This window comes from Polypterus senegalus, chromosome 12 (assembly GCF_016835505.1).
Source record: "Polypterus senegalus isolate Bchr_013 chromosome 12, ASM1683550v1, whole genome shotgun sequence".
In the NCBI taxonomy this organism is placed as follows: domain Eukaryota; kingdom Metazoa; phylum Chordata; class Cladistia; order Polypteriformes; family Polypteridae; genus Polypterus; species Polypterus senegalus.
The window spans coordinates 165,404,489-165,429,121 of NC_053165.1; the positions used below are offsets into that span (position 1 = coordinate 165,404,489).

The 24,633-nt window shown below is 48.8% G+C and overlaps 1 protein-coding gene across 3 annotated transcripts in view; it reads left to right on the forward strand.

The window, feature by feature from the left end:
• The first annotated feature begins 22,787 nt into the window (after positions 1–22,787).
• Positions 22,788–24,633, forward strand: part of zgc:162160 (uncharacterized protein LOC561782 homolog) — a 28,799-nt gene continuing 26,953 nt past the window's right edge. The window contains exon 1 of one of the 3 annotated variants that reach the window (XM_039770702.1): positions 22,788–22,807. The gene's annotated coding sequence lies outside the window, so the exon portion shown is untranslated. Of the gene's footprint in view, positions 22,808–22,849; positions 22,971–24,633 lie in introns of those variants that run through there. The other 2 variants (XM_039770697.1, XM_039770699.1) reach the window with 2 other exon arrangements.

Sequence of the window (24,633 nt, forward strand, 5' to 3'; positions counted from 1 at the left end):
TGATAGTCCAGTTGTGCAGGCTTGGGGCACACGGCGGTGTTTTATTCCAAAATTTGATTCCTTGTGGAACTCAGAAAAGCCCCTTGGAGTCCTTTTGTGACTTGACCTTTCAATGACGTTCAGTGGAACATCTACAGTCAGTGAACAGGAGGGTGCAGAGAGTAGACATCTGGGTTAAGGAGTTCCTGGTCAGTGGTCAGTCGATCCCAAAAACATCGGACTCGAGTTATCGTAGCTCTGGAGAGTGGCAACACGTGAAAGGCATCGAGAATTTACTGGCCGGCCTGCTCTGGGCACATGACACGCGCCAGTCTTGTCTCTTAAGGTATTGAGAATTTACTGGACGGCCTGCTCTGGGCACATGACACGCGCCAGTCTTGTCTTATATCGCACCTCCCTGTCCTGTGTTGTCTCTTTATCTCTGTATTGTCGCTGCTCGAGGTGTTGAGGATTATCAGCATGTGGGACTACGAAGATCATTGAACTGTACATGAGGTGGTACACCGCTATCTGGGGGTCTGGTCTGTCATGTCCATCTGCTGTCTGTTCAAGTGAAGCTCTGTACGTTGATCCATTCTGGTTTCTCTGGGCACTGGAGAGTAGTGACATGGAAGTGAACGGAACAATAAGGACTTCAAGAATCCATGTGTCGTCTATCGAGGTCGTCGGAGCTTTGTGTCTGTCGCTGGACGTGGCGATGCCAAGCGTTCCTGTGGATTAACACACACAAGTCAGAACACATGACAGCCGCACAGGATGTGTAGCGTCCCCTAGGCAGTGACCTGCTGTGAGAGACCAGCATTACACACGTCAAAGACAGCCACCTACTGGTGGTGGCCTTCACCCAAAATCCGTCACAATCATCTGCCACATCCACTGCTAAAGCACAAGTTGTTGCAAGTCCCAAAGTGAGGGGGGACAGTTTGTTTGCAGGATGGTCCTCTGTGACAATGGCAGGGATAAGGAGCCTCCCACAATGTGCCATTAATAATTGTAGGTCCTCCACTGGACATCTGCTGGTTGAGAAGACTAATGAATGGGGGTCTTGTGTCGTCAGCTGACCGGAGGATTGACAGGTGGGTGGGCGCCACACGAGTTACTGGAGATTTTTGAGTGAATGTTTTCGGATGGCGGCACGGTGGCACAGTGGTAGCACTGCTGCCTCGCAGTTAGGAGACTTGGGTTCGCTTCCCGGGTCCTCCCTGCGTGGAGTTTGCATGTTCTCCCCGTGTCTGCGTGTTTCCTCGGGCTCGGTTTCCTCCCACAATCCAAAGACATGCAGGTTAGGTGGATTGGCGATTCTAAATTGGCCCTAGTGTGTGCTTGGTGTGTGGGTGTGTTTGTGTGTGTCCTGCGGTGGGTTGGCACCCTGCCCAGGATTGGTTCCTGCCTTGTGCCCTGTGTTGGCTGGGATTGGCTCCAGCAGACCCCCGTGACCCTGTATTCGGATTCAGCGGGTTAGAAAATGGATGGATGTTTTCGGATTGTCTGCTGTCGTTTACGCAGGGTCTCCATTCAGGAATGTCCTCTCCGTTTGTGATGGCTGCCATCCACGTGAACATGAGGTTTAAACCATTTCTCGCCAGCACAAACGTGTTTGTATAATATTCATGTCAAGTACAATTTTGTTGTATCTTTTCATTTTATGGTTCTTCCCTCATTAAAGCCAACTAAGATTGCAAATGTGGCCGGTGGAAGAAACACAGTGGCTTGCTGCCCTCAGTGTGCCCGCCATGAATTAAGAGACACTCAGCCACAGTAAGAGAACAGGCCTCTGCGGTGGCGTCTCTTAGGCAGTAAGCCGATCAGTTCCTCCAAATGAAAGGCTAAGCCGAGGCTCCCATCCTCACAGCTCCCTGCTCTGTGGCCTGTCGTGCTGTGCCAGCCCCAGCAGGTGGCGCCCTCGGCCTTCCTTTTAACTCTGCGGCCCTCGCAGTTCTTGGGATCTCGTAGCCGCGTTCGTGTTGCTCTCCTTATGCCTCGTAGGCTGTGGCCGGGGTCTGAAATGTTTAGACTTTTAAAGTCTTTGCTTTTGGTCATTTGAGGACATGAGCTCCACCGGCACCCATTTAATTTTTATCTGGCCTTTCAACTGGCGAACTCTCGAGCCTTCTGTGAGTCTCCTCAGGCCGCATCCACTGAGGGGTCACTAGACAGACCAGACTCTGACTGGCAGCGCCACCTTCTTTCATTCGCTGGTGTGCCGCTATCGTAAGTGTCATCCCGTAGGAATATTTAGTATGGAATCCCCTCACGCTGACCCTCGGACACCCTGATTTCCAGCTCGTGTTTTACAAATGGACCACCTTGGGTGTCTTCCCCACCTTGAAAGTTCACTTTACAGTCTCCTGGAACACCGAACAGCGGCAGCCTTCCAAGACTGGCACTAGGGGGGCAAGCTTAGTAGTTCCAGGTCAGCACTGCCAGCTGCTGTGAGGACACGGGTGGCTGCAGGTGAGTCGGTCCTCACCACCGTTTTTGCCTGAGTTCTCCGTGGCCAAGTGTGACGTGCTGTGACAGATTGTACAAGCACCGGCAAAGTGACACGAGAACACAGAAACGGGTGTGACAGGCTGAGTGTGAAACACCGCCTTCAGTGGCTCTAAATAAAAGAAATGTAGAGGCGGCCACTTGGCTTGTCACGGACACTGCTTTAGTGCCCCCTTCCCAGGTTGGCATGGCAGCGTCACAAAGGGATGCCTACGGGTGCTCTGAGAAGAAGCCGTGGGGCTCAAAGTGCCCGATGCCAAGGCACATGTCTGACGCCAGTCCCGTAAAAAGTGCAGGAGAGAAGAGAAAGTGCCCCATTTACATTTGGGTTACAGGCGGGTCGAGGGCACAGTCTCAGGGCATAGGAGTGAAATGAAAGAGCTGGCACCACCCGGAGGATCAACGAGGAGACAGACGGGCGCAAGCGCAGAAAACGTTTAAACTGGGAGGACCACATCTGGGCAGTGACGGTTTGCTGGACGTGAGGATGAGGATCGGGGGACCAGAGGGCTGACCCCACGGTCCGAGCGGCAGGGCCTTCGTGAGTGGTCTTGTAGCTGAAGCCCCTGTAAATTTTACAAGTCGCACCCGCACTCGTCGTCTCTGCTTTGGACTTTTTGTGCAAGACGTTTGTTAGTAAAGTAGCTTGAATGAAGCAGACTCCTGTTCTGGACGTCTTGTTTCGGTCCCAGTCTGTCACTCCGTCCCCTGGTAGCTCCGTCCCGTCTGCTGGAGTGGTACAGCGCTGTCCTTACCCGGGGTGTGACAGGGAGCCGAGAGCCTGGGTGACAAGGATCAGTTTATGAGCCGCTTATCAGTAACAAGGCAGAAACTCATTTACAGTAAGGTGCCACCTGGTCGTAGGGTGTGGACTGGCACGTTTACAGTGCTAGCTGTGTGGCGATGCCAGTCGGAGACTGGCGCTTACTAATTGTAGTCTATCGCTGTGGTCTGGCCGAGGCAGAGGGAGAGAGGAGTGACACTGATGGTCATGCGCGGGGGCACTAAATGTTATTACGTGTATTACGCCACTGAGGTGTGGCACACAACTGCGGTCGACGGGATAAGAATCTGAGCGTTTGATTAAAGGGGGCTTACGTGTTAAGGACAGGGGGGCCCAAAAGCTCTTGTCAAAGGTGCAGGAGGTTTGTGGCAGTAGGACCTCAGATGGTCAATAAATGAGGATTCAGTTACTGAGGGAGGAGCTGATTAAACGTAATTAGATAACGATCTGGGGAGACGTGGGCACCCTGAGGGGTAAGCAGAGCGCCCGCCTTTTACAAACACAAAGCCATGGCTGCTGCCCGTCTGTCCGTCCGTCCACTGAACCCCTTCAGTTAGCTCAGGCTGCTGGAGTCGCCAGTTTGGCTGCTTCTCTACACTCCGGCGGTCCTCCCCACTGGGCCCCGGGACAAAATATTGGGTTTGCTCCCCGGGTGGAGTGTGGGAAGCCATCAGCTTAGCTATTTGAGACGGGCTCATGAATCATGGTACCACTTTGCTGCCCTGCGCAGGATGCCCCCCTTGTTTAGTGCAGATGCCTTGGTTATGTTGTATCGCTATGACAGTGACGTCACTCTGCCACTAACCTGAGCAGCGGCCACGTGTTCACTCACATTCGCTACTGGCGTTGTTGCTTTGATTTCTGCCGATCTGGTCGGTTGACACCATGTGACTGGCACTGGCACCGTGCAGAACATCCAGCATTTCAGATGGTGACACAGAAGCTCAGATGTGCTACCTCTGAGGCAACTCGACAGAAAAATAAAGTCTGTCCTTGTGTGTATTTTATGACGAGGGTCTTCGTCTGCGAGTCTGGCTGCGATTCCTTGCTTGTCTTCTCCGTCTGCATCTCCTTTGGCTCCGTGTGCTGCTCTGACTCGCCAGGCTACGCGCGTTTCTCTGAACTCAAATCCCCCTTCTGTCAGTTAATTTCCTGATCACATCTTCTGGGCTTGTTCTGCTGGCTCAAACATAAGGATGAGGCCAGCCTGGCCCCCAAAATCAAGAAGCAGGCCTGGAGGCCATCACTGGCCACCAGAAATAAAGGATCGAGCTCAACAGAAAGGAGGTCCGTGTGAACCCCTGACCCCGAATAATAGCTGGCCCAGCCCATGATAGATTGTGAACTTCAATCTGAGGGCAGAGTCAGGAGAGTGGAACTGCAGTCCGCCGTTCTTACAGAGTCACTCGCCTCCATGACACTCGAGGACGTCATTCTCCACACTCCCTTTCCAAGGTGCTTTGCCTTTTTCATTCCAACAGGTGGTGCACACAATCTGCACTACCACTTCACAAGAGCCTCCCAGCAAAGCCAGCAAACACTTGACATGATAAACACGACAAACAAAACGGTCATCTTTATGGGCGAAGCCTGAGAAGTGTCGTAATGCAAGAGAGAGAGCAGAAAAATACAAAGCTGCAGACATCGAGGAACTGGAATGTTCATCGCTGATTTGTCAGCCTCGTCTTTCAAGAGTTTTACAGACGCCCTCTCCCTTAAAGTACATTTTTGAGTATTTCGAAGTCCATCGTAAGGCCTGTGTAGGCTGAAAAGCCTGCTGTTTGAGTTTGGGGCTAGGCTACCTGGGGTGAGGCCTGGCCTCGCTCCTCTGCTTGTTTGGAGACCTGCTCACCCTTTTGGTTATTCTGGAGCTGCTGAATCTCAGCCCCAAAACCCTTTTGTTTTGCCCAGTCAGTGCTTCACTCGCTGGTCCTTTAGGTCGGGCATCTTCTGTGCTCACCACATTCATGTTGTGTTTGGTCTTCATTTTGTAATTATTAATGATATTAGTTTATACACTGAACCCAACATCGGGGCAGCCTGCTCCTTTGATAGGCCTCAGACCTTTCTTTATAGTAGTAATAATACAACAAATGACAAAGAAATGAAAGTTCAACAAACTGTCACCCCATCCCGGTCCTGCAGGGCCACCGAGTCGTGTCCTCACTAAACTGAATCACAAAGCCAAGCTGAGCCTCCTGGGTTACAGGTGCCCACCGATCCCTCCATCCATCTTCTCTATTTGCTTGTTCCCAATGCCGGTAGCAAGAAGGCAGAGCCTGCCCTGGCACCGATGAGCACAAGGTTCAGTCCAGGGTGGGACGCCTCTGTGCACACGGGGCCGGGTGGGAGCAAATGAGGCCTTGTGAGGTCAACCGTCCCGGCAGGAGCACACATGCTAGCCAGGGGCAGAAGAAGTGGGAGTGGCTAGCTCAGCTGGAGGTGTGGCCTGTGTAGGCAGGTTTGGTGTCACTGGGCTCTAAGTAGGCGTGGTCAGTTGAACTGGAGTTGTGGACTTAGTAGGCTAATTTAGGGCTCTGGGAGGAGCATTGAGCTGAAAAAGGGTGGGTCTGTGTGGTATGGGGTGGAGTCACAAGTGGGTGGCGCTTGTAAGTATCTGCTGTTCTATACAAGCAGTCTCATTAGATGGATGCTGCCAACATCCGCTGGCAGTGCCCACTTAATCAGGGTGTTTCTGAATAAGCCATTTAAACGACGGACTGCACATACTGTACGTGCATCTGTCCGAGGACAATTAGGGTATACGGTTAAAATCTGGTGAACTTATAAAAATGATCCATGAGATCCCATGACAAAAACAGCTCGTAATGTGCATTTAGTGAGCTTCTTGTGCCTCTTGAGAGATTAGTGCCATGGGCAGCTCAATTAGGCCATTTAAAAATGCCAAGCATTGATTTGCAGCCCCTCTAAGAGAGAACACGTATTCAGTAATTGTACATAATTCAAGGTCGCACCACAGAATGGTCTCTTCAATAATTCATACCGTCATTCCTCACAAATCATGCCACGTGTCTCATGTTTGCATTCAGTGGCACAGCTGTGTGCCTCCTCTGCCCAAATCCAGCAGACTCCTAACCTCCTGCAAAGGGAAAGTCACAAATGACATTAATCTACAGAGCTAAATTTGGGAGAAATCTAAAATACGCGCATCCACAGCACACAAAATATTCACTTCAAGCGGCTTTATTATGTGAAGTCAGAGTGTAGGAGAGCCAAAGCAACAGGGCATACCCTGGGCAGGATGCCCAGCCATCACAAGTGACATGCTCAGCATTAAAAGAGTTAAGGATAAGAGAACACCACACATCTAACGTGCCACGGGGGCCATCCTTAGCATTTTAAAAAGATGGTTTGTGAAAAAGGATTGTGCCTCGTCCTGGCACTCAGGACCTCCAGCTGGGAAAGGTGAAACCGCGGCAACTTTCTGAAAGAGTGGCATGGCTGGCAAGAAGTGAGGACGTTACCGTCTGGCCTGCAGGGGGCAGACTTTCCTCCAGGTCATTAGGGGGCAGCGTTTCAGAAGGCTGGTGGGAGCTGACGATGTTCCCTTCAGGGCATTAGGCAGCAGCCAATCAGCTTTAAGTCAAGTGCAGAGTCACCCCGTGGCATGGCCCCCGCCCACCGTACAAAGTCGAGGAATAAAATAAAGCCTTAAGGGGCAGCATCTTGGGGGTCTGGAAGGAGCTGAGAACATTCACTTCAGAGCATCAGGGGGCAGCACACAATCCCTGATTGGAATGAGTGACACTGTGTTGCCAGTCATGGCTCCAGCTCGTCTTTTAGTACTGCAGTACGTCACCTCTGCACAGCGGTGGCTACCCCTTGGTGAAGATGGCACCATTTTTAGAAACACAATTCATCTCCATGTTGGCTCCTCCTCCCCGTGACACTTCCACATATTCATTGTCATCTTATTTCCAGCATTCCAGTTCTCTTTACCCTGTCCTTAGGTTCAAATTATGGGGCGATGTCACCAGTCTCGCCTCCTGTTGGCCAATCAACACATTCAGGCAGTGGGTGAGGCTCAAGAGCGCCCTCTGCTCTACTTATTTCTGTATAGTGCCTTTCACTGAGTGTCTTTTTAGTAGTGTCTATCCATCTATGTGATGCCTAGAGGGAGTCTTTTTAGTGATATAAACCACAAAATGAGTCTTCAGAGGATGGAATGCATTGAAACATTTATAAATAAAATACATAAATACATAAATAAATAAATAAATAAATAAATGTTATGCTTCACTTTGTTATTCTGACCAGTATTCTGGTGACAGGAAGTTACAAATTATCCCTGCCAGGTTACAAACAGCCCCTAATATCTATCTATCTATCTATCTATCTATCTATCTATCTATCTATCTATCTATCTATCTATCTATCTATCTATTATATAGTGCCTTTCACATCTATCTATCTATCTATCTATCTATCTATCTATCTATCTATCTATCTATCTATCTATCTATCTATCTATTATATAGTGCCTTTCACATCTATCTATCTATCTATCTATCTATCTATCTATCTATCTATCTATCTATTATATAGTGCCTTTCACTCTATCTATCTATCTATTATATAGTGCCTTTCATATCTATCTATCTATCTATCTATCTATCTAGTGCCTTTCTATCTATCTATCTATCTATCTATCTATCTATCTTTCATCTATCTATCTATCTATCTATTATATAGCGCCTTTCATCTATCTATCTATCTATCTACCTATCTATTATATAGTGCCTTTCTATCTATCTATCTATCTATCTATCTATCTATCTATCTATCTATCTATCTATTATATAGTGCCTTTCACTCTATCTATCTATCTATCTATCTATCTATCTATCTATCTAGTTATCTATTATATAGCTATTCACTCTATCTATCTATCTATCTATCTATCTATCTATCTATCTATCTATCTATCTATTATATAGTGCCTTTCACTCTATCTATCTATCTATCTATCTATCTATCTATCTATCTATCTATCTATCTATCTATCTATATTATATAGTGCCTTTCACTCTATCTATCTATCTATCTATCTATCTATCTATCTATCTATTATATAGTGCCTTTCACTCTATCTATCTATCTATCTATCTATCTATCTATCTATCTATCTATCTATCACTATCTATCTATCTATCTATCTATCTATCTATCTATCTATCTATCTATCTATCTATCTATCTATCTATTATATAGTGCCTTTCACATCTATCTATCTATCTATCTATCTATCTATCTATCTATCTATCTATCTATCTATCTATCTATCTATCTATTATATAGTGCCTTTCACATCTATCTATCTATCTATCTCTCTATCTATTATATAGCGCCTTTCACATCCCAATACTGCGACTACGCCTCCTCCTCTGCATTATAAAACACAGACTGGTGCCCAATGTGACACTTTTATCATTCCAGTCCTCCACACCCTACCCAGATGGCAGCCCCCACATCGCCCATGGGCACTGCTACTGCCAGGTGTCATTAAAGAGGTGCCTCCCTAAAAGGCCCCTCAGGTCCCAGCAGATGGAGGGCAGCAGGATCGATCGGCGGCGTCCTGTCAAAAGTAAAATGTCAAAGTAGAGTTTAACCTTTCCGAGTGGTGCACCTTGGGTTGTGTAAAGAAACTAAGCAAACATCTGGGCCTGGATACTGGAGGGGGTGACGCCGTCTACGCTAGCTGTGCGCCCGTCCACACCACACGCCTCTTATCCCAGAGGGCAGCGCAGACTCGTTTCTGTTCGATCCGTTCAGGGCTGAGGGACAGTAATCAGAAGGAAACAGCAGGCCATGTGGAGGCGTCACACTGATGCTGCCTAAAGCTCGGTGTCACTTACTTCGTGACTGTCCTCTCCCTTTTATCAGATTCTTAGTCTACGCTGGGCTCGGGCTAGTGGGACCAGGGCAGGGTGGTCTCATGACCCTGCTTGTTAATGCCAGGAGTGGAGAGGTGGCCATGGCAGACAAGGAGCAAATCTTGGGTGGCAGCGGGAGTTTCTACTTCATGACAAACACAGAGGTGGCTTTTGAAGATGCCATTTTAGAGGGACTCTCGTGGTTTGTGGCAGAGAACCCTGACTCCTTACGGTAGTTTTAGATGCGTTCATATTTCTGTTGTTATTTTGTGAAGTTTGGGTTGCAGGTGCCACCATTTTGTGTGTTTTTGCTTTGCCACGGCCATGTTGTTTACGGTTACTATGCCTGTTGCCAGTCACATGACTTATTGCGTCCCGGTTCTGGATGACTTCCGTGGGTTTCTGTGTTGTTTCCTTTGCTGTGGTATATTTTTGGTCAGCATGTTATTTACTGGCCATTGTTTACGGTTGCTATGCCTACTGCTGGTCAGAGGTCACATGACGTATGTGCTGTCCACCAATAGAAGATGGCGTCACGCTACTGTCTGGGCTCCTGGATATTGTCGACATTTCTAGGCTGTGAGTCTGGGGTTTGTGAGTTGTTCTCATTATATTTGTAGGATTTTCTGGCCGTGTGGCTGAGGTCCTTTGGTTCACTGTCCCTGTTGCTGGTTGGGTCACTTCACGTGTTTCCTCACCACTTTCTACCTCAGTAAGATGGCGGCACAATTTGCTGAAGTCTCCAGTTTCTGGATTTTCTGAAAAGTCTTCCTGTGTTCACGTCGTCGATTTCGTCTTCTTTCCCTGGAATGCGGACCCTTTTTTTTTTCCTCCAAACATACCCTGCCCGGGGTTTGTTTCCTGCCTTGTGCCCTGAGTTGGCTGGGATTGGCTCCAGTAGACCCCGGTGACCCTGTAGTTAGGATATAGCGGGTTGGACAATGACTGACTGACTGACTGACTGACCTTTGCACATTGTGGCCAAAAAATCCTATTTGACTTCATCAGTCCGCAGGACTCGTTTCCAGACACATCAGGCTTGTTTAGATGTTCATTTGCAGACCTCAGGTGCTGAACTTTGTGCTTTGGACACAGGGAAGGATTTCTTCTGCCGGCTCTACCATAAAAGTCCTATTTCTTCAGGTGTCACTGCACAGTAGAAGAGTCTGCCACCACGCCAGCGTCCGCTGAATCTTCCTGAAGGTGTTTTAATTTGCCTTTCTAGCAGTCCAGGAAGAAGTTCCTTCAGGAGTTTTCTTGGTCCTCCAGACCTCCGCTTGACCTCCACCATTCCTGTTAACTGCCTTTACTTAATAACCTTATGAGCTGAGGAGACAGCGACCTGAAAACACCTTCTTGTAGCCTTCTTGGACTTTGTGAGCATCAATTCCTTCATTCTTCACGATGTTGGGGAGCTGCTTAGGGGAGCCCAAGGCTGCTGACTGTTGGGACAAGCGGGCTGTGAGGAGTCTGAGAATTTAGACAGCTTTGACGTTCACATCACCTGACTGTGAACGAGACCACCTTGGGAAAAGTCATCTGAGACCTCCAAGATCTTAGGCTGCCCAAACGTTTGTGTGGAGCTCCTTTCCTTTATTCTCTGTACAATTGTGAAAAGCAACAACAACACACTAAAATAAAATAACACATAAAATACGGAAAGAAAACACGTCGTCTTGAACTTGATGCCCTTTGGTGGTCAGCTCGTCTTCTCCTCGCTTAACTATTCACACATACTGACATTTTACGCCGGGGGGCCCAAAGTTTGGCATACCACTTGTGGTACATAAAAACAAAAGAATGATAGAGAGAGAGAGAGAGATGTGAAAGGCACTATATAATTGAAGAGAGAGAGACGAAAGGCACTATATAAGACAGAGAAGGCACTATATAATGTGAGGCACTATATAATAGATAGAGAGAGAGAGATGTGAAAGGCACTATATAATAGATAGAGAGAGAGAGATGTGAAAGGCACTATATAATAGATAGAGAGAGAGAGAGAGATGTGAAAGGCACTATATAATAGATAGAGAGAGAGAGAGAGAGAAAGAGATGTGAAAGGCACTATAATAGATAGATAGAGAGAGAGAGAGATGTGAAAGGCACTATATAATAGATAGATAGAGAGAGAGAGATGTGAAAGGCACTATAATAATAGATGAGAGAGAGATGTGAAAGGCACTATATGATAGATAGAGAGAGAGATGTGAAAGGCACTATATAATATATATATAGAGAGAGAGATGTGAAAGGCACTATATAATAGATAGAGAGAGAGAGAGATGTGAAAGGCACTATATAATGATAGAGAGAGAGAGATGAAAGGCACTATATAATAGATAGAGAGAGAGATGTGAAAGGCACTATATATAGATAGAGAGAGAGATGTGAAAGGCACTATATAATAGATAGAGAGAGAGAGATGTGAAAGGCACTATATAATAGATAGAGAGAGAGAGATGTGAAAGGCACTATATAATAGATAGGGAGAGAGAGATGTGAAAGGCACTATATGATAGAGAGAGATAGATGTGAAAGGCACTATATATAGAGAGAGAGAGATGTGAAAGGCACTATATAATAGATATAGAGAGAGAGATGTGAAAGGCACTATATAATAGATAGAGAGAGAGATGTGAAAGGCACTATATAATAGATAGAGAGAGAGATGTGAAAGGCACTATATAATAGAGTGAGAGAGATGTGAAAGGCACTATATAATAGATAGAGAGAGAGAGATGTGAAAGACACTATATACTAGATAGATATATGCGGTGGGCTGGCACCCTGCCTGGGGTTTGTTTCCTGCCTTGTGCCCTCTGTTGGCTGGGATTGGCTCCAGCAGACCCCCGTAACCCTGTAGTTAGGATATAGCGGGTTGGATAATGGATGGATGGATGGATAGCTAGAGGTACATAAAAAGAAAAGAATGATAGATAGAGAGATAGATAGATATGAAAGGCACTATATGACAGATAGACAAGGCACTGTATTAAAGAGACCCCACATCACAGATGGCGCATGGGTATGTTAGTCCGTGTGTAATCGACTTATAGACAGGAAAGACAGAGAGATAGGAAAGGCGCTATATAATTGTCAGCTACATCGAACAACGTGCCATGTGGTGTAGCTCAGTAAAGGCGCCTACAGTAGATGAATATCAAAGCTGTTTCTGTGTATGAGACACACAGACAGACGTGAAAGTCCTTTTTTAATTGATGACAGGAAAGGCGCTATATACTAGAGGGACCATTTAGACACAGAGATGTGGCGGATGTTATATACGAGGTAGTTAACTGTAAATAGGAGAGGCGCTATACACTGTAGAGAGACGTTAAAGTGCCAGACAGACATGAAAGGCGCTCTATTAGACAGGCAGGAGCCGATGGACAGGCGGACCCCCAGACTGCCCTTTTCTATCCGTGTGCTGACACTCTTCAGGTCCCCTCACACACACACACACACACACACACTCCCTTGCTGCCATCATCTGATAATTCCTCAGCTCGAGTTGAGTGTCTGCACAGGCCTGTGATTGAAGAAGGCCATCGCCGCAGTGACACCTCGTGATTCCCGACCACAAGCCGCTGTTTTCTCATTTTCTGATACCGATGGAGAATTCCAAAAGCAGAAGAAACTCATTATGTCGAGTGTATAAAATGTAATATAAATGCAGAGTCAGCCGCAACGCGGCGTTGGCACACGGCGGGTGAGTTGCCTGCAGTCACCTTCTCGGAGGTCACTTTCTCAAAGGCTCTGGAGGCTTGTGACGTGGTTGGCATGTGGACGCAGTGCCTCGATATTTTGCTTTTCCTGTTGCCTGCATGAGTGGCCCCCGTGCCATTCCTTCCATTTCTTGGGCACTTTCTGTTATGTTTACAGCAGACGGGTGAAGTCCCCGTGACTCCTCAGCTACTCCCTTCACCTTTGACCCATCTGTGGCTCCGCCTCTTCCCCACCCTTCACATGTTTCTTACTCTGGCCCACCCATCCAGATGACAGGAGGTGCCCATCATCTGACTGCTGACTCTTCACAGACAGGACCAACGGTGCCCGTCCATCATGGGGTCCACTGTCACCCACTCACTGGGCCAGCTGGTTAACCTCCATGATAACCTCATGGTGACAACAGGCCACGCTGCCCTACTGCTAATTCAGGATGCTTTCTAAACTTCTCTCTGTGGCACTGGTCAGATTTGGTGGCTTGGTGACTCAGAGGACTCCAATGGCCGCCACTGAGCTAATGAGAGTCCTGCAGCCTTTCATGTCCTGACCTCCGTTTTGTTCCTTCACCGGCCTCCCTCTACTTTGATGTGCTGTACAGGCAGAGGGGCACAGTGACAGAAATCCTGGGGAGATGTTAAAAGTGATGCCCACGGTGACATTGCAAGGTGTAGAGTAGAGGTAGCCTTTCAGTGCCAGCGGTGGTCAGGACAAAGGCACAAACCTGACACCTGGGGCAATGGGGCTGATGAGAGCACACCAAGGGCTAACATGCACCTGCCTGCAGATCGCTGGGCCACTTCACATACGCGGGCACTGATGAGTGTCATGGGCCTCATTGGCAGCTGGTCCCTGTGATGCCCTCACTCTTCAATTGCCTCTGTGTCTTCTTTTTAATTATGACTAAACATTATTTCTCCTGGGATCATCTTCCATAAAACTGCTGCCAGGCTCTGGGCGGGCACCTTCTTATCTCACCAGCCCTTCTTTTCTGCCTATTAATTTTTTTTATTGCCCACATAATCCAGCAGCACTTATCTGTAGTAAGAATTCTGCCTTGGCAGAGCCGCTGACTTGAACAACCTCATTAAATCCTTCACCTTATTTTTCTTGTTCTTCTCTCCTAATGGGGTCATTAGCAGTTGGGGGTGGGGGGTGTGCACAGGTGTATTTGGGGCATGGCAAGGGGCACTGACATTAAAGTGGCATCACAGGAGGCTGCCCACATACACAAGCTGGACGGTGGACTGTGTGTGACCACCATATTCAGCTGGGAAGGGCTCCGATGGTGCTGGGGGAGACGAGCCTTGGCACACTACCTGACTTGCTGCCTGAGAGCGTGGTACGTCCCTGTCACACTAAACGGCTTTGCCAGTGATTTTAGATATCTGGGCGTGTCGAGGGCACTCATCCATTTTCCTGTCCATGAATCTCCCAGCTCCTGTTGCTCCAATGCCATCTGGCTTGCCAGTTGCCCTCTTGGCCTCTACCAACCTCATCGCCATTCGCCTTGCCACACTTCTGTGCCTCTCCATCCAGTGCTCACTGCCTGCTCTGCCAGTCCCAAACATATTCACGGGCCAGCTGGCAGACCTCCTCCCTCTGTCACGTCCCGGTTGTCTTCCCAAATCCCTGCTCCCCGCCCGTGTCTCACGTTGTTTGGCTTCTGCTCCGCACATCCATAAAGAGAAAAGCCATTCGGCTCCCACTTACGGCTCTTGAGAGCGGAGCCCAGTGGTGCTCCATTATGGAGCGAGTGGCACACGGCCTTAATGACTGAGCCGGCTCTCCAACGCTAATGCAGACGGAGAGCAGATATTATATGGAGTGAAAGCAAACATCAGCGCCTCGACAGCACATCAAGGGCCGATCAGCTCTCCATCACCCTGACAGCGGCAAGGAAGAAATGAGCGTCACAGGAAAGCTTAATGGACTCCACACCAGGCTCGTCACCCACAAAGTGCCCGCCTGCTCTCTGCTTTCATCAAGTGTCACACAAAATGAATTCAAAACTAAAAACAGTCCCATGGCCAGCGGCTTGAGCTACGTGGGCACACGAGAGGGTCTCTTTAAAGTGGGCACCAAATTACCACAGCCAGTCAGTCAGCCGCGTGTCCTCGAAGTCGGAGCTCATTGCTCACTAATGGCACCGGCTTCTCAAGGTGCCAGGGGAGCTCTCGTCAGGTTGGTGACTTTGTTGTGCCCAGTATTCCGTACGCCATTTGCTCAAACTCTTTGTTAGGAGGCGCCATTCTCTTTCTAAGCCCTTTTAAAATACGGCAGGATCTGATCAGTCGCATCTTCTGATAAGCGCCCTGCCTCGCTGCTTCAGAGATCTGCTCTGCTGGCTGCCTGTCCTCTCTTTGTTTGGGGGGCCGGGGGTTGAAGTTGGGTTTGATTGCTGTTTGCGTTTAATAACATTAAAAGGAAGGCGCCATACTGGTCTAAACCTGATATGTGGCGGTGTAATGATGGCGGCGCCAACCTTAAGCCAGACCAGTCACAGCAGAGGTGACGTCATCCCACCGCTTCTGGAGATCTGAGTTGAAGGTCCGGTTTGTACGGGACGGTAAGTCCAGTTTAGTTAAGCAGGGCTTCGGGCTTCATCTGTAAGAAGGAGGTCTCGGAAATCAGCGCTGAACTTACCTGGAAGCCAGTACAGGGACGCAGGCCCAGGGGTTAGGAGTTCAGGCAGCAGGAATAAACAAGAAATGAGATCTGATGGAGAATAGCGTCACTTAAGGTGGGCATCCCTCATTTACACAGCACGTGCAAAAAAACACGCCGGCTGGCATCATGACTGGCACCCACACCACTCGCCCATCAGCCCCAGGGCATACATGGTGAATGCTGGGAACTGAAGTCCTCTTGGCAGCCTGGCCAAATGGCAAGTGGCAGAAAGTCGTACTCAGTGTGCGCCACTTGCACTTCCAGGCCATCCCAGTAAAGGGCTCGTTCATTGAAGCCCAGCAGAGCATGGCATCTGTGCATTACAGGCCAGTCGGGCACACAGTCCTGGCACAGGTTGTGCAAGAAATGGGCTTCCCAAAGTCCTTTGATTTGTTCTTAAAATGTTTAGAAGAGTCCTCGGCTTGTCCTCAAGCTCCTGTCATGAGCTCACTGGCATGACTTGTGTCTGGCGGTGTGTGACATTGCCTTCATGGTGTTCCCTTGGCTGTGGGTGCACATGTGTAACCTGAAGGGGTCTTTATTCACATGAGGACCACCTGATGCTGATGCTGTTGTTTCTTTTTATTGCGTTTTTTGCATTTCCGGCCCTGCAGCAGAAACCAGTAATGATGAAGGAAAAGTTCACTTCCGTGGAAAAGAAAGGAAGGCGCCACTCATGGGACACTGTGCCACATCTTGACTTTCACCACCTGCTGAGGATGACTTGATAAAGCCACCAAGGAAGGCCACATGTGCCCCTTCCACTTCACCGGCTGTCTGCTGCTCCTTTTTGACCGGAGTGTGGAGAAACGTGAGGAATGCGCCGAGGTGCCAAGCAGGCTTAGAAGTGGGCACGGGTATGCGTGAGTGCCAGCCACTCCAGGGATGATTGTGGTGCCAGGCTGACCGCGCCAACACATGTGAATGTGAGCATCACTCCAGGTTCCTCATTTGTGCCAGCGTCTCCCACCTGCACACAATCAAGGCAATAAAAGGAGCCAGCATGGCAGAGGCGGGTGGGAGAGAACAGGGAAGTAGAAAAAGCCAGAAGTTAAGAGAGGAAGACGAAGGCAGGAGCAGGAGCGGGCCGGTGCAGAGGAAAGCTGGCAGGCAGGCAGGCAGCCGGGACAAGAGTCCCTCAGAGGGACCTGGAGTGACCCGCTGAGTAAGACCGAGGAGGGGCATCGGGAGTCACAGAGGGCACAGCACCCAGCCGGTGCCACACGTGGGCATAAGAGAAGTGAGTGTCGGGACCCCAGCCTGCGCTAGAAGGATAGCTGGGCCTGTCAGCAGGAGGTCTGCGGTGTCTGCAGGGTCCCATGACAGGTGAGCAGAATCTCCTGCCCTTAGAATTTGAACCTCATTGTAATGGATTACTTATGGATTGATTTTGACCCCCCACCGTACCCCCCACTGTACCCCCGATTCTCTCTGTTGTTAAGTGGATTCTCTTTTTTTATTTAGTCCATTCGATGCACTGCACTACTCAACTTCTCACTTCTGCACCTACGCCCTGCTCACGTGTGTGTCCTCATCGGCGGCTGCAGGTTCAAGGGAGCCTGGAGCCAATGTGCTGCGCCACAGTGACCAGCTGAGCCCGCGGTGTGCGTGTCAGGTGCCTGTGCTGTCCTTGCTATCGCCACTTGTCCTTTGTCACTGATCGGACACTTCAGATGTTTCCGTTTCAGTTGAGGTGCTTGACAGCTAAAATGTTTTGTGTAGCAGTGGACGCTCGAAGCCCCTGCTGTTTAAATCTCTTTTGCTGTCAGGTGATGAAGATGTCAGAGGGTGTCACAAAGTACAGGAAGGTGTGACAACTTGCATGTCTTGCCAAAGATGGACAGGCCTGATTAGTGAGGTGAGTTCACATTAACATTACAGAGCTCTGCACACACGCAGGAAGACCCTGTGATGGCCCCACCACAATTTTCTTGTCACAAATGTCACTCAGCAGCAACACCACCCTCTAATGAGTCTAACGAGATGTTTCTACGCTGTCAGCGAGTGTGACATACCCAATGACTAGACGTCACGTAATGTCACGTCGGCTTTATGTGACTTCTGGGCATGTCAGACTGCAGCTGCTGATCTCGTTATCAGAGAATATCACGCTCTAAATTTGTGACTGGCATGTGTCTCCGTGTATGAAGCCTTTACAAGTATGGCGAGTTCGGCCACAATCTCAGCCTCCATTTTGTTTTTCTTTTTCCCATTTTGTCCTCATCTCCAAAACACCTCGTGTCCTTCATGGCCGTGTTACATGCTCTCTTCTTCTGCACGAGCATTCATTGGTCGTCAGTAACACCAAACCTTTCTGAGGAGCGAATCGAGGACTAGTTGGAGTGACTCATTGGGCTTGTCACACTACTGGACCACCGACTGCCTCGGACTCTCCGAAATTATGTAAATGACAGTCATGTCTGAAAATCATTAAAAAGTCGTGTAATGTGACATCGTACCATCACCAATCGCCGTTTCTCAACTCTGACGTCACGTCCCTACATTATTGCCTGCCCGGGGTTCCCGTTTATTCGTACTCCATGAAAGTCTCCTCCCACTCAAACCTGTAGCTCCGCCCAACCTACTGCCACTCGCTCCTCGCGCCCCGCCCAGCCAGTGATGCGCTTTCGGACCGCCGCCCTTTCTTTTCTTAAACGATTATATTTTTTATTTTTTCAAACTCGTTTTGATTTTAAGCGTTCAGAGGGTCGTGGTGTTTATTATCGATCTCACACCCATATTACCCACCCGGCACCAGTACGCCGCACTTGGCCACCTTAACTTCCTCGTGGGAATCTCGTTGTATGTGAAGACGTTCATCGGCGCAGGGGGTCGAGGGTGGCCTAGCGTGGGCCGCCTTTAAACGAATGGGGCAAGTGAGCGGCGTGCACTCGGCGTCTTGCTGCTGCTGCTGTTTATTTAACCAGGACGGCAATCGGCCCGACGAAGGAGCCGCACGAGCGCGTGAAGCCCACCGCATCGAACTCACGGTAGACTCCCAGATGTCCGAGCCGCAGGGGCACCTGGACGAGGCACGGCACGAGACGGGGCGAGACGTGCAGTCTGACGGGTGCTGTCGCCTCAGATGTGGCCAGGTGGACACCTTTGACAAAAGCGCCGTGGCCTTTTCAAGAAGAGCCGGCGAGTGCGCTCATTAAGAACACGCAATCTGCCAGTCACTTGAAAGCCAAGCCGTCCTCTGCTTTTATTAACCTTTCCAGCTGGCACGTCTGGGTACTCATCTCCTCGTGGCATCGCGTCAAGTGCCAACACCGCAGTGGGAGAGTAAGGAGAAGAAACGTCCAGAAACACGGAAGGTTAGCCAATAATGAGGAGACGAAAGGTGTGGATGATGGCCGAAGTCTGATGCTGGCACAGAATAACTGAGGAGGACCCGAAAGATGGGACGCCAGCAGCTGCTTCAGGGTCCAGCCATGTGAGTTCAAAAATCAGAGCCAAAAAGAAAAAGGCAGAGGGACTGAAAAGTGAAACAGCCTGGCAAACACTTTATAGCGCCTTTCAGATCGATCTGTTTAACAGTCCTAGCTCTAGCCGCCTAGCTAGTCATCCTTTCCAGTACATGGGGCCTGGCACAGACATCTGTCTATTTATTATATAGTGCCTTTTCATCTCTTATATAGTACGCTTCATTCCAATAAATTCACCAATCTCTCTGTTTTATAGCGCCTTTCACACCAAGTGAAATGTCTTATTTTATATAGCGGCTTCTGCATTTGTGTTTGTACCATATGCCATACCTCTCATTGAGCATTTGTCTGTCTCTTATATAGTGCCTTTCACATCTCTCTGTCTGTCACATAGTGTATAGCGCCACTGTACACTTGGTGTGCCTAAATATTATATATGTTATTATTATAATGCCATCTGCGTCTGCCCATCAATCACTCATGTAGAGTTTTTTTGTATCTCGCCGTCTATCTTTTGTATACCCTAATTTTCTAAATTGTCACCAGCGTCTTTTCTGTGTATTCATTGACCTTTACTGTATGCTGGCCCATTCATTTTCACTTATTGACCACGGTGCCCATTTCCCATTTTATTTTTTCTGTTATGTAGTGCCTTTCAAATCTGTCACTTCTGCTTTGTCTCTCTGTTTGCCTTATTGTTCAGTGTGGCACCTTTACTGTCACCCAACTCATCGTTCACATCACCTCCCTAAGAAATGAGCAGTAAACGTCCAGATGATGAAGCTGGTGGTATTTCAGAGATGGAAGGGTGAACTCGTGACCAGGAGAAGCGGCCCCTGCATTCCCACTGGCTGAGTGTCGGGGTACCAAGTTTTACACGTGAGAAAGTAGAACATGAGTAGAAGATGACGGTCGGTGACAGACATGTGGGGTACAGACTGACTGGCGCAAGTCGAGCCCAGGGATGCATAGCATAGGGGCACCATAAGTGTCAGCAAGACCCACATGAGGACAAACGCACACACCTCACGCCGATCTGTGGTTGTCTAGCCTTGTGACCTGAAAGTCCCTTGAGGTCCTCTGAAGTTTACGGTACTTGGAGCCATGACACATGAAGCTTGCCGTGCCTGTCTGTCCATTATCTGGTGCCATCTGTAAGTGTGTGACGTCCTTCATAATTCATCCATATTGTGGCCACCTTTGTTGACAGCTGTTGCACTTTTAGTGACGTCTGCCCCCCGATTGTGGGCTTTTCTCTCCGGTGTCCCCTTTGGTCCCTTGGCCATCCTCTCTTCCTCTCACCTTGCTGTGTCCCCTTTAGGGCTTTGTGGGCGATGCTGCTTTTGCTGATCTACAGGACTTTGTCCTCCACTCAGGCCTACGGTTTGGGATGGCTCTCAGTCAGCAGATATGGAGGATCTTTCTTTTGCAGTTGCTAATGAGCGTCTGGTTTTCTTCACGGCTGTCCTCCATGTTTCTGCTCTGTACAGTAAAACTGAGGTAATGTTGCTATTGAAAAGCCTGACCTGACTGGCATTGCAATGGTAGCTCTTGAGTATCCCAGATGTTCTTCACCTGCTCAGTCGTCCTTCTTGCCTTTACGTTTGCATCATTTCTGGGCCCACCCTGTTTGTTGGTGACGCTGCCCAAGTAGATAAAGGCTGCCACCGCCACCTCTACTCCTTCCATTGCTCTGCGCCAGTTGCAGTGGCCTTCAGAATCTTGGATTTTCCTTTGTTAATGCGGACACCAAGTGCCTTTGAGGAGTTCACCATGTTGTTCATCTTCTCCTGCATCTACTGGCTTTTGAGGGTCTGTAGGATCGAGTCACCAGCAAAGTTCAGAGCCTCGAGTTGAGTAACGCATGTCCATTGGATTCGTGTCCTTGACTGGGCTGCGGACATCTTCATTGTGCAGGGCAGAGTAACAGTGAGGGTAAGCCGACCTCCACAGACTGGTCACCCCTTCACATGAGCTCCTGATGATGCCGACGGGCTTTGTTATGGCCCACCGTAATGCCGGAGATGTTTCCAGAGGATTTTCCTGTCCAGACAGTTGGAGACTTTCTTCTAGTCCATGACGTTGGCACACAGAGAATGTGCAGCAGTGCCATCTGCTCTACGCAGGGTCCAATTCTGGGTGGTCCAGCCTCTTGGTCACACAGAGGTTTGTTGAGCTGCTCCTCCATTCTCTTTCAATTGAGCGCCTGCCCTGGCGTAGACAACTTGGCGGCTGTCTGAATTTCTTATCTGTTGGGTTTTCTGATGTCTAAAGGTAGATCTTGTGCTGCTGGTTCTGTGTTGGATGGGCTCAATGGACCTGTTCTCCCCAGTCTTTCCTCCACGTTGATCTTCTCCCAGAGTTGGTTTCCCCTCTTTGTCTTTTGCTGGTTTATCGGTCTGGCTGAACTTTCCTGAGACCCTCCAGGCCTGCTTGTCCTTTTCTGTACTGTTGTTTGGCAGCTCTGCTCCTCTTCTTAACCGTTGCTGTGTGCCCTTCATCCGCCTTTGTGTTTCCCAGTATAGTCCTCCTCGTGTCCACAGCAGCTCTCTTCTCTTTCTCTTCCTAGATTGGTCTCAGCAGAAGTCCACTCTTTGCCTTGGTATTTCCTTGGACTCTGACATGTTGATGTCGCGGCCTTTTTGATTTCCTTCCATTTGCACTCATTGTATCTTCCTGTTCTTCCTTGCACTTCGTCTTCTGCTGGACTTGTGTCTCCTGCCCTTCGTCATCCTCAGCATCATTGTGGCCATCAGTAGATCTTCTGCTCTCTTGACTTTTTGGACCCTCTTATTAGTTCAGATGTGATCTGGTGAAGGTTACCTTCTCTACCACAATAACCCACTCATTCGAGTCACGCCAAACACTCTCCATTCCCATGCGTGTCCCCAGTTCCATCAGTTCCCATCACTTCTTCAAACTGGTGTCCCCTTTGTTTTTGCTATCTTTTATTCTTTTTATACGTTACCTTTCTGTCGTCTCTCAGTTGGCGTATTTGATTATCTGCCTGTCCTTTTACAGGTGATGACAGAAGATGATTTGATGGAGCACCTCAGCGCTGCCTTATCTGTACTGGATGTGCGTTCGTGTTCATTCTTAGACAGCCTGTCGTATTAAGGAAAAATAAATATTTAAAATTCTTAATCTTTTACTCCATGACATTCAGTGCACTGAGCCATTGGAGAACTGGTGTGACTGGGCTGTCATCCTGGGCTAAGCGTGAAGATGTGCAGGGAGGACAGCCAGACACCAAACTAAGGGAAACCATTATTAGTACTGGTTTATCATTGGATGGGCCACGTGTGGCCACGCCCATCCCGTCTGGGGCCATGTCCCGCTCCTTAGTAGACACGCCCTCTTCGCTCCTCTTTTCTTGATGGACTCCTCCTTCTCCTCCTTTCGCTATCCGGAAGCGCCATCTGCCCCCTGGTGTTGGATTAGACCCCTTCTAGTCCGGAACTGGCCTGACCGATGGACGGTGTGATTCATTTAGCAATTACGAAGTATATTCCCAAGCGTCTGCCCCCTTCACACTTGTTAGACATGCACTAACAGTTCTTCGTATTTCAGACCCCTTCCTTGGGGGTTCACGGCCCACTCTTTAAAGCACTGACGCTTAACTGCTCCCGCATTTCAAACTTTTAGCTCTTTCAAAGTGTCTCTAAATTCGCATTACGTAAACCAAGCCGAGTCCGGACGGTTCTATCGAGTGGCCGCTAGAGGGCAGCACGTGCTCGGCTTTTCTTGCGCTTTCCTTCGCAGATTCCTAATGAGCGCTCAGCGCTGTGGCAGGATAAAAGGAGCTGAACGTCAAGGTCAGATGGCAGCAGCCATTTATCATTCCTCTAGTAACGAAGGGGCGGCATTTCTATCAAACACAACGCTGATTGCCAGCGAGACCCCAAGACCTGAAGGAACAAGCAGCCCCGAGGCGTGGGTGGCAGCGAGTGGGGCCTTCGTCAGAGGATGGCCTTTCGGGTGGGTGGTCGTGTGCTTTTTAGCAGTAAAAACCGACTCAGTATTAACAAGCCGAAACATCTGAGGGCATAGGAGACGTGAAGCACGTCAACAAATGACTAGAGAAGATGGCGCGGCTGAACCAGCAGCCACGAACTAAGCCGCAGCTCCTGCCTCTTCATCTCTACTGAACTTTGCCAGCGAGGAACTGTGAGAGTAAAGATAAAAGACGCCTGAGCCAAATGACAGTGACATCTGGCCGTTGAGACTCCGCTGAAATGCCTGCTTTAATCAGACGTCACTGTCGACGCTATTTAAATTTTAAACGTGCTAAAATCGTCAAAGAGGAAAAGTACAGTCGAGCTTGATGGCCCGAGGACGTCTGGACAGGACAGCGCGACTTCGTATGTCCAGGCGCGTCCCGTCCGCCACCCACTGCCCGCTGAAGGGCTCGGGGGCGGGGTTTATGCTAATTAAGATACGTTGGCTCACAACTTGGTCGCGCTGGGTGGGCGTGTCGCACTTGAGTCATCCCGGCCTGGCCGCAAACAAACTCGGTCCCCTGGGGTCCTCCTGTCTCACATGCCCACTGGTACTAAAGCTCCATTTCAGGCTCCCTTCAGTTTACTGCGACGTCTTTGTCGCTTCCCGCGTCCACCGATTCCTGTCCCGTTAGTTTAGTAAGTAATGAAGTTTTGTTGAAGTGTCAGTTTTTTAGTGACATGTTTACCAAAAGTGACTTGAGGGTCGTCGTGTTACACTTAGTCCCTTATAGTGCCTTTCACTGCGTGCCGTGTCATGAATGGGTGACACGACTTATTCAGAATCATCCCAAGTGTGGGCGACGGGAGTTCTAGTTGTTAATAGCCCAACTATTTCAGCGCTGGTGACGACAGCAATGCACTTTGATCCTGGAAAAAATGTCCCTTGGGTCTGCCAAACCGTTTAAATGAAGCTTAGCCTTCACCAAGTTGGTGCCACCACAAGGCTCTTTGCAGGTAACGGCTGGTGAAAAAGAGACTCTCAGGTTAACACGGTGCTTTGGCGGTGGGGGTGTGGTAACTACCTTCAGGTCCTTTATAGCGCCTTACACATCAGTGCATATGGTCTCCTCACTGTAAGCACGTCAGGTGACACAAGAAGCGGCCTTGTCATTTACAGCACATCGGCGCCATTAGCAAAACGGGTCTGAGGGTCTGCGGCCATACAATACATTTTATTTTTATAGCGCCTTTCTCTATGCTCGAGACGTATTTATTTCTTTTATATCTCGCGGATATTTGCTGTTTGTTTGTGGTTTTCTTCTGTCGTTGTGCATTTTTCCCGTTTGTTGTTTCAATTTCTAGTTCAGAACTTTGAACATTAAGGTTGTTTGGAAGTGAACTGGTCATGAAGCCCACCAAGCCCACAAACTCTGGTGTTGCTAAATTGCTGCCCCCCGGTGCACTACTGCTATCTGTTAGCCTATTTGGTGTTTAATGCTTCATATTTGTTTCTGTCCAGCGTTATTTTGTGTTTTGAAAACCTGAACATTGGAAAGGCGCTTTATAAATTAAATCTGTTATTCTGGATAATTTGTGCTGACTGCCGTACCAGTGCAGTTTCTCTTTGAGATCAACAAAGTATCTACTATATAGCGCCTTTCGCGTATCTTATCTATGTATCTGTCGCATATAGCGCCTTT